This window comes from Taudactylus pleione, unplaced genomic scaffold (assembly GCF_031769625.1).
Source record: "Taudactylus pleione unplaced genomic scaffold, aTauple2 ptg000278l, whole genome shotgun sequence".
Lineage (NCBI taxonomy): Eukaryota > Metazoa > Chordata > Amphibia > Anura > Myobatrachidae > Taudactylus > Taudactylus pleione.
The window spans coordinates 5,043,848-5,056,483 of NW_028284680.1; the positions used below are offsets into that span (position 1 = coordinate 5,043,848).

The 12,636-nt window shown below is 29.2% G+C and overlaps 1 protein-coding gene across 3 annotated transcripts in view; it reads left to right on the forward strand.

The window, feature by feature from the left end:
• Positions 1–12,636, forward strand: part of ROBO4 (roundabout guidance receptor 4) — a 389,036-nt gene that overhangs the window by 227,491 nt on the left and 148,909 nt on the right. The window lies entirely within an intron of this gene.

The following is a 12,636-nucleotide window of genomic DNA, read 5'->3' on the forward strand; positions in this document are numbered from 1 at the left end:
CCTGTAATTTTACAGATGATTAATACATTCTATACCTGTAACTTTACAGATGATTAATACATTCTATACCTGTAACTTTACAGATAATGAATACATTCTATACCTGTAACTTTACAGATGATTAATACATTCTATACCTATAACTTTACAGATGATTAATACATTCTATACCTGTAACTTTACAGATAATGAATACATTCTATACCTGTAACTTTACAGATGATTAATACATTCTATACCTATAACTTTACAGATGATTAATACATTCTATACCTATAACTTTACAGATGATTAATACATTCTATACCTGTAACTTTACAGATAATGAATACATTCAGATGATCAATACATTCTATACCTATAACTTTACAGATGATTAATACATTCTATACCTATAACTTTACAGATGATTAATACATTCTATACCTGTAACTTTACAGATAATGAATGCATTCTATACCTGTAACTTTACAGATGATTAATACATTCTATACCTGTAACTTTACAGATGAATAATACATTCTATACCTGTAACTTTACAGATGATTAATACACTCTATACCTGTAACTTTACAGATGATTAATACACTCTATACCTGTAACTTTACAGAAGATTAATACATTCTAGACCTGTAACTTTACAGATGATTAATACATTCTATACCTGTAACTTTACAGATGATTAATACACTCTATACCTGTAACTTTACAGATGATTAATACATTCTAGACCTGTAACTTTACAGATGATCAATACCTGTAACTTTACAGATGATCAATACATTCTATACCTATAACTTTACAGATGATCAATTCATTCTATACCTATAACTTTACAGATGATTAATACATTCTATACCTGTAACTTTACAGATGATTAATACATTCTATACCTGTAACTTTACAGATGATTAAAACATTCTATACCTGTAACTTTACAGATGATTGATACATTCTATACCTGTAACTTTACAGATGATTGATACATTCTATACCTGTAATTTTACAGATGATTAATACATTCTATACCTGTAACTTTACAGATAATGAATACATTCTATACCTGTAACTTTACAGATAATGAATACATTCTATACCTGTAACTTTACAGATAATGAATACATTCTATACCTGTAACTTTACAGATGATTGATACATTCTATACCTGTAACTTTACAGATGATTAATACATTCTATACCTGTAACTTTACAGATAATGAATACATTCTATACCTGTAACTTTACAGATGATTAATACATTCTATACCTGTAACTTTACAGATAATGAATACATTCTATACCTGTAATTTTACAGATGATTAATACATTCTATACCTGTAATTTTACAGATGATTAATACATTCTATACCTGTAACTTTACAGATGATTAATACATTCTATACCTATAACTTTACAGATGATTAATACATTCTATACCTGTAACTTTACAGATAATGAATACATTCTATACCTGTAACTTTACAGATGATTAATACATTCTATACCTATAACTTTACAGATGATTAATACATTCTATACCTATAACTTTACAGATGATTAATACATTCTATACCTGTAACTTTACAGATAATGAATACATTCAGATGATCAATACATTCTATACCTATAACTTTACAGATGATTAATACATTCTATACCTATAACTTTACAGATGATTAATACATTCTATACCTGTAACTTTACAGATAATGAATGCATTCTATACCTGTAACTTTACAGATGATTAATACATTCTATACCTGTAACTTTACAGATGATTAATACATTCTACACCTGTAACTTTACAGATGATTAATACATTCTATACCTGTAACTTTACAGATGATTAATACATTCAATACCTATTTATTTATTTATTATTTATTACCAGTTATTTATATAGCGCACACATATTCCGCAGCGCTTTACAGAGAATATTTGGCCATTCACATCAGTCCCTGCCCCTGTGGAGCTTACAATCTATGTTCCCTATCACATGTACACACACACACTGGGGTTAATTTGTGTTGGGAGCTAATTAACCTACCAGTATATTTTTGGAGTGTGGGAGGAAACCGGAGCACCCGGAGGAAACCCACGCAAGCACAGGGAGAATATACAAACTCCACACAGGTAGGGCCATGGTGGGAATTGTACCCATGACCTCAATACCTGTAACTTTACAGATGATTAATACATTCTATACCTGTAACTTTACAGATGAATAATACATTCTATACCTGTAACTTTACAGATGATTAATACACTCTATACCTGTAACTTTACAGAAGATTAATACATTCTAGACCTGTAACTTTACAGATGATTAATACATTCTATACCTGTAACTTTACAGATGATTAATACACTCTATACCTGTAACTTTACAGATGATTAATACATTCTAGACCTGTAACTTTACAGATGATCAATACATTCTATACCTGTAACTTTACAGATGATCAATACATTCTATACCTATAACTTTACAGATGATCAATACATTCTATACCTATAACTTTACAGATGATCAATTCATTCTATACCTGTAACTTTACAGATGATTAAAACATTCTATACCTGTAACTTTACAGATGATTGATACATTCTATACCTGTAATTTTACAGATGATTAATACATTCTATACCTGTAACTTTACAGATAATGAATACATTCTATACCTGTAACTTTACAGATGATTAATACATTCTATACCTATAACTTTACAGATGATTAATACAATCTATACCTGTAACTTTACAGATAATGAATACATTCTATACCTGTAACTTTACAGATGATTGATACATTCTATACCTGTAACTTTACAGATGATTAATACATTCTATACCTGTAACTTTACAGATAATGAATACATTCTATACCTGTAACTTTACAGATGATTAATACATTCTATACCTATAACTTTACAGATGATTAATACATTCTATACCTGTAACTTTACAGATAATGAATACATTCAGATGATCAATACATTCTATACCTATAACTTTACAGATGATTAATACATTCTATACCTATAACTTTACAGATGATTAATACATTCTATACCTGTAACTTTACAGATAATGAATGCATTCTATACCTGTAATTTTACAGATGATTAATACATTCTATACCTGTAACTTTACAGATGATTAATACATTCTATACCTGTAACTTTACAGATAATGAATACATTCTATACCTGTAACTTTACAGATGATTAATACATTCTATACCTATAACTTTACAGATGATTAATACATTCTATACCTGTAACTTTACAGATAATGAATACATTCAGATGATCAATACATTCTATACCTATAACTTTACAGATGATTAATACATTCTATACCTATAACTTTACAGATGATTAATACATTCTATACCTGTAACTTTACAGATGATTAATACATTCTATACCTATAACTTTACAGATGATTAATACATTCTATACCTATAACTTTACAGATGATGAATACATTCTATACCTGTAACTTTACAGATGATTAATACATTCTATACCTATAACTTTACAGATGATTAATACATTCTATACCTGTAACTTTACAGATAATGAATACATTCAGATGATCAATACATTCTATACCTATAACTTTACAGATGATTAATACATTCTATACCTATAACTTTACAGATGATTAATACATTCTATACCTGTAACTTTACAGATAATGAATGCATTCTATACCTGTAACTTTACAGATGATTAATACATTCTATACCTGTAACTTTACAGATGATTAATACATTCTACACCTGTAACTTTACAGATGATTAATACATTCTATACCTGTAACTTTACAGATGATTAATACATTCAATACCTATTTATTTATTTATTATTTATTACCAGTTATTTATATAGCGCACACATATTCCGCAGCGCTTTACAGAGAATATTTGGCCATTCACATCAGTCCCTGCCCCTGTGGAGCTTACAATCTATGTTCCCTATCACATGTACACACACACACTGGGGTTAATTTGTGTTGGGAGCTAATTAACCTACCAGTATATTTTTGGAGTGTGGGAGGAAACCGGAGCACCCGGAGGAAACCCACGCAAGCACAGGGAGAATATACAAACTCCACACAGGTAGGGCCATGGTGGGAATTGTACCCATGACCTCAATACCTGTAACTTTACAGATGATTAATACATTCTATACCTGTAACTTTACAGATGAATAATACATTCTATACCTATAACTTTACAGATGATTAATACATTCTATACCTGTAACTTTACAGATAATGAATACATTCAGATGATCAATACATTCTATACCTATAACTTTACAGATGATTAATACATTCTATACCTATAACTTTACAGATGATTAATACATTCTATACCTGTAACTTTACAGATAATGAATGCATTCTATACCTGTAACTTTACAGATGATTAATACATTCTATACCTGTAACTTTACAGATGAATAATACATTCTATACCTGTAACTTTACAGATGATTAATACACTCTATACCTGTAACTTTACAGAAGATTAATACATTCTAGACCTGTAACTTTACAGATGATTAATACATTCTATACCTGTAACTTTACAGATGATTAATACACTCTATACCTGTAACTTTACAGATGATTAATACATTCTAGACCTGTAACTTTACAGATGATCAATACATTCTATACCTGTAACTTTACAGATGATCAATACATTCTATACCTATAACTTTACAGATGATCAATTCATTCTATACCTATAACTTTACAGATGATTAATACATTCTATACCTGTAACTTTACAGATGATTAATACATTCTATACCTGTAACTTTACAGATGATTAAAACATTCTATACCTGTAACTTTACAGATGATTGATACATTCTATACCTGTAACTTTACAGATGATTGATACATTCTATACCTGTAATTTTACAGATGATTAATACATTCTATACCTGTAACTTTACAGATAATGAATACATTCTATACCTGTAACTTTACAGATAATGAATACATTCTATACCTGTAACTTTACAGATGATTGATACATTCTATACCTGTAACTTTACAGATGATTAATACATTCTATACCTGTAACTTTACAGATAATGAATACATTCTATACCTGTAACTTTACAGATGATTAATACATTCTATACCTGTAACTTTACAGATAATGAATACATTCTATACCTGTAATTTTACAGATGATTAATACATTCTATACCTGTAATTTTACAGATGATTAATACATTCTATACCTGTAACTTTACAGATGATTAATACATTCTATACCTATAACTTTACAGATGATTAATACATTCTATACCTGTAACTTTACAGATAATGAATACATTCTATACCTGTAACTTTACAGATAATGAATACATTCTATACCTGTAACTTTACAAATGATTAATACATTCTATACCTATAACTTTACAGATGATTAATACATTCTATACCTATAACTTTACAGATGATTAATACATTCTATACCTGTAACTTTACAGATAATGAATACATTCAGATGATCAATACATTCTATACCTATAACTTTACAGATGATTAATACATTCTATACCTATAACTTTACAGATGATTAATACATTCTATACCTGTAACTTTACAGATTATGAATGCATTCTATACCTGTAACTTTACAGATGATTAATACATTCTATACCTGTAACTTTACAGATGATTAATACATTCTACACCTGTAACTTTACAGATGATTAATACATTCTATACCTGTAACTTTACAGATGATTAATACATTCAATACCTATTTATTTATTTATTATTTATTACCAGTTATTTATATAGCGCACACATATTCCGCAGCGCTTTACAGAGAATATTTGGCCATTCACATCAGTCCCTGCCCCTGTGGAGCTTACAATCTATGTTCCCTATCACATGTACACACACACACTGGGGTTAATTTGTGTTGGGAGCTAATTAACCTACCAGTATATTTTTGGAGTGTGGGAGGAAACCGGAGCACCCGGAGGAAACCCACGCAAGCACAGGGAGAATATACAAACTCCACACAGGTAGGGCCATGGTGGGAATTGTACCCATGACCTCAATACCTGTAACTTTACAGATGATTAATACATTCTATACCTGTAACTTTACAGATGAATAATACATTCTATACCTGTAACTTTACAGATGATTAATACACTCTATACCTGTAACTTTACAGAAGATTAATACATTCTAGACCTGTAACTTTACAGATGATTAATACATTCTATACCTGTAACTTTACAGATGATTAATACACTCTATACCTGTAACTTTACAGATGATTAATACATTCTAGACCTGTAACTTTACAGATGATCAATACATTCTATACCTGTAACTTTACAGATGATCAATACATTCTATACCTATAACTTTACAGATGATCAATTCATTCTATACCTGTAACTTTACAGATGATTAAAACATTCTATACCTGTAACTTTACAGATGATTGATACATTCTATACCTGTAATTTTACAGATGATTAATACATTCTATACCTGTAACTTTACAGATAATGAATACATTCTATACCTGTAACTTTACAGATGATTAATACATTCTATACCTATAACTTTACAGATGATTAATACACTCTATACCTGTAACTTTACAGATGATTAATACATTCTAGACCTGTAACTTTACAGATGATCAATACATTCTATACCTGTAACTTTACAGATGATCAATACATTCTATACCTATAACTTTACAGATGATCAATTCATTCTATACCTATAACTTTACAGATGATTAATACATTCTATACCTGTAACTTTACAGATGATTAATACATTCTATACCTGTAACTTTACAGATGATTAAAACATTCTATACCTGTAACTTTACAGATGATTGATACATTCTATACCTGTAACTTTACAGATGATTGATACATTCTATACCTGTAATTTTACAGATGATTAATACATTCTATACCTGTAACTTTACAGATAATGAATACATTCTATACCTGTAACTTTACAGATAATGAATACATTCTATACCTGTAACTTTACAGATAATGAATACATTCTATACCTGTAACTTTACAGATGATTGATACATTCTATACCTGTAACTTTACAGATGATTAATACATTCTATACCTGTAACTTTACAGATAATGAATACATTCTATACCTGTAACTTTACAGATGATTAATACATTCTATACCTGTAACTTTACAGATAATGAATACATTCTATACCTGTAATTTTACAGATGATTAATACATTCTATACCTGTAATTTTACAGATGATTAATACATTCTATACCTGTAACTTTACAGATGATTAATACATTCTATACCTATAACTTTACAGATGATTAATACATTCTATACCTGTAACTTTACAGATAATGAATACATTCTATACCTGTAACTTTACAGATGATTAATACATTCTATACCTATAACTTTACAGATGATTAATACATTCTATACCTATAACTTTACAGATGATTAATACATTCTATACCTGTAACTTTACAGATAATGAATACATTCAGATGATCAATACATTCTATACCTATAACTTTACAGATGATTAATACATTCTATACCTATAACTTTACAGATGATTAATACATTCTATACCTGTAACTTTACAGATAATGAATGCATTCTATACCTGTAACTTTACAGATGATTAATACATTCTATACCTGTAACTTTACAGATGATTAATACATTCTACACCTGTAACTTTACAGATGATTAATACATTCTATACCTGTAACTTTACAGATGATTAATACATTCAATACCTATTTATTTATTTATTATTTATTACCAGTTATTTATATAGCGCACACATATTCCGCAGCGCTTTACAGAGAATATTTGGCCATTCACATCAGTCCCTGCCCCTGTGGAGCTTACAATCTATGTTCCCTATCACATGTACACACACACACTGGGGTTAATTTGTGTTGGGAGCTAATTAACCTACCAGTATATTTTTGGAGTGTGGGAGGAAACCGGAGCACCCGGAGGAAACCCACGCAAGCACAGGGAGAATATACAAACTCCACACAGGTAGGGCCATGGTGGGAATTGTACCCATGACCTCAATACCTGTAACTTTACAGATGATTAATACATTCTATACCTGTAACTTTACAGATGAATAATACATTCTATACCTGTAACTTTACAGATGATTAATACACTCTATACCTGTAACTTTACAGAAGATTAATACATTCTAGACCTGTAACTTTACAGATGATTAATACATTCTATACCTGTAACTTTACAGATGATTAATACACTCTATACCTGTAACTTTACAGATGATTAATACATTCTAGACCTGTAACTTTACAGATGATCAATACATTCTATACCTGTAACTTTACACATGATCAATACATTCTATACCTATAACTTTACAGATGATCAATTCATTCTATACCTGTAACTTTACAGATGATTAAAACATTCTATACCTGTAACTTTACAGATGATTGATACATTCTATACCTGTAATTTTACAGATGATTAATACATTCTATACCTGTAACTTTACAGATAATGAATACATTCTATACCTGTAACTTTACAGATGATTAATACATTCTATACCTATAACTTTACAGATGATTAATACAATCTATACCTGTAACTTTACAGATAATGAATACATTCTATACCTGTAACTTTACAGATGATTGATACATTCTATACCTGTAACTTTACAGATGATTAATACATTCTATACCTGTAACTTTACAGATAATGAATACATTCTATACCTGTAACTTTACAGATGATTAATACATTCTATACCTATAACTTTACAGATGATTAATACATTCTATACCTGTAACTTTACAGATAATGAATACATTCAGATGATCAATACATTCTATACCTATAACTTTACAGATGATTAATACATTCTATACCTATATCTTTACAGATGATTAATACATTCTATACCTGTAACTTTACAGATAATGAATGCATTCTATACCTGTAATTTTACAGATGATTAATACATTCTATACCTGTAACTTTACAGATGATTAATACATTCTATACCTGTAACTTTACAGATAATGAATACATTCTATACCTGTAACTTTACAGATGATTAATACATTCTATACCTATAACTTTACAGATGATTAATACATTCTATACCTGTAACTTTACAGATAATGAATACATTCTATACCTGTAACTTTACAGATGATTAATACATTCTATACCTATAACTTTACAGATGATTAATACATTCTATACCTGTAACTTTACAGATAATGAATACATTCAGATGATCAATACATTCTATACCTATAACTTTACAGATGATTAATACATTCTATACCTATAACTTTACAGATGATTAATACATTCTATACCTGTAACTTTACAGATGATTAATACATTCTATACCTATAACTTTACAGATGATTAATACATTCTATACCTGTAACTTTACAGATAATGAATACATTCAGATGATCAATACATTCTATACCTATAACTTTACAGATGATTAATACATTCTATACCTATAACTTTACAGATGATTAATACATTCTATACCTGTAACTTTACAGATAATGAATGCATTCTATACCTGTAACTTTACAGATGATTAATACATTCTATACCTGTAACTTTACAGATGATTAATACATTCTACACCTGTAACTTTACAGATGATTAATACATTCTATACCTGTAACTTTACAGATGATTAATACATTCAATACCTATTTATTTATTTATTATTTATTACCAGTTATTTATATAGCGCACACATATTCCGCAGCGCTTTACAGAGAATATTTGGCCATTCACATCAGTCCCTGCCCCTGTGGAGCTTACAATCTATGTTCCCTATCACATGTACACACACACACTGGGGTTAATTTGTGTTGGGAGCTAATTAACCTACCAGTATATTTTTGGAGTGTGGGAGGAAACCGGAGCACCCGGAGGAAACCCACGCAAGCACAGGGAGAATATACAAACTCCACACAGGTAGGGCCATGGTGGGAATTGTACCCATGACCTCAATACCTGTAACTTTACAGATGATTAATACATTCTATACCTGTAACTTTACAGATGAATAATACATTCTATACCTGTAACTTTACAGATGATTAATACACTCTATACCTGTAACTTTACAGAAGATTAATACATTCTAGACCTGTAACTTTACAGATGATTAATACATTCTATACCTGTAACTTTACAGATGATTAATACACTCTATACCTGTAACTTTACAGATGATTAATACATTCTAGACCTGTAACTTTACAGATGATCAATACATTCTATACCTGTAACTTTACAGATGATCAATACATTCTATACCTATAACTTTACAGATGATCAATTCATTCTATACCTATAACTTTACAGATGATTAATACATTCTATGCCTGTAACTTTACAGATGATTAATACATTCTATACCTATAACTTTACAGATGATTAAAACATTCTATACCTGTAACTTTACAGATGATTGATACATTCTATACCTGTAATTTTACAGATGATTAATACATTCTATACCTGTAACTTTACAGATAATGAATACATTCTATACCTGTAACTTTACAGATGATTAATACATTCTATACCTATAACTTTACAGATGATTAATACAATCTATACCTGTAACTTTACAGATAATGAATACATTCTATACCTGTAACTTTACAGATGATTGATACATTCTATACCTGTAACTTTACAGATGATTAATACATTCTATACCTGTAACTTTACAGATAATGAATACATTCTATACCTGTAACTTTACAGATGATTAATACATTCTATACCTATAACTTTACAGATGATTAACACATTCTATACCTGTAACTTTACAGATAATGAATACATTCAGATGATCAATACATTCTATACCTGTAACTTTACAGATGATTAATACATTCTATACCTATAACTTTACAGATGATTAATACATTCTATACCTGTAACTTTACAGATAATGAATGCATTCTATACCTGTAACTTTACAGATGATTAATACATTCTATACCTGTAACTTTACAGATGATTAATACATTCTACACCTGTAACTTTACAGATGATTAATACATTCTATACCTGTAACTTTACAGATGATTAATACATTCAATACCTATTTATTTATTTATTATTTATTACCAGTTATTTATATAGCGCACACATATTCCACAGCGCTTTACAGAGAATATTTGGCCATTCACATCAGTCCCTGCCCCTGTGGAGCTTACAATCTATGTTCCCTATCACATGTACACACACACACTGGGGTTAATTTGTGTTGGGAGCTAATTAACCTACCAGTATATTTTTGGAGTGTGGGAGGAAACCGGAGCACCCGGAGGAAACCCACGCAAGCACAGGGAGAATATACAAACTCCACACAGGTAGGGCCATGGTGGGAATTGTACCCATGACCTCAATACCTGTAACTTTACAGATGATTAATACATTCTATACCTGTAACTTTACAGATGAATAATACATTCTATACCTGTAACTTTACAGATGATTAATACACTCTATACCTGTAACTTTACAGAAGATTAATACATTCTATACCTATAACTTTACAGATGATCAATACACTCTATACCTGTAACTTTACAGATGATTAATACATTCTAGACCTGTAACTTTACAGATGATTAATACATTCTAGACCTGTAACTTTACAGATGATTAATACACTCTATACCTGTAACTTTACAGATGATTAATACATTCTATACCTGTAACTTTACAGATGATTAATACATTCTATACCTATAACTTTACAGATGATTAATACACTCTATACCTGTAACGTTACAGATGATTAATACATTCTAGACCTGTAACTTTACAGATGATTAATACACTCTATACCTATAACTTTACAGATGATTAATACATTCTATACCTGTAACTTTACAATGATGAATACATTATAGACCTGTAACTTTACAGATGATTAATACACTCTATACCTATAACTTTACAGATGATTAATACACTCTATACCTATAACTTTACAGATGATTAATACACTCTATACCTATAACTTTACAGATGATTAATACACTCTATACCTGTAACTTTACAGATGATTAATACATTCTAGACCTGTAACTTTACAGATGATTAATACACTCTATACCTATAACTTTACAGATGATTAATACATTCTATACCTATAACTTTACAGATGATTAATACATTCTATACCTGTAACTTTACAGATAATGAATACATTCTATATCTGTAACTTTACAGATGAGTAATACATTCTATACCTGTAACTTTACAGATGATTAATACATTCTATACCTGTAACTTTACAGATGATTAATACATTCTATACCTGTAACTTTACAGATGATTAATACACTCTACACCTGTAACTTTACAGATGATTAATACATTCTATACCTGTAACTTTACAGATGATTAATACATTCTATACCTGTAACTTTACAGATGATTAATACATTCTATACCTGTAACTTTACAGATGAATAATACATTCTATACCTGTAACTTTACAGATGATTAAAACATTCTACACCTGTAAC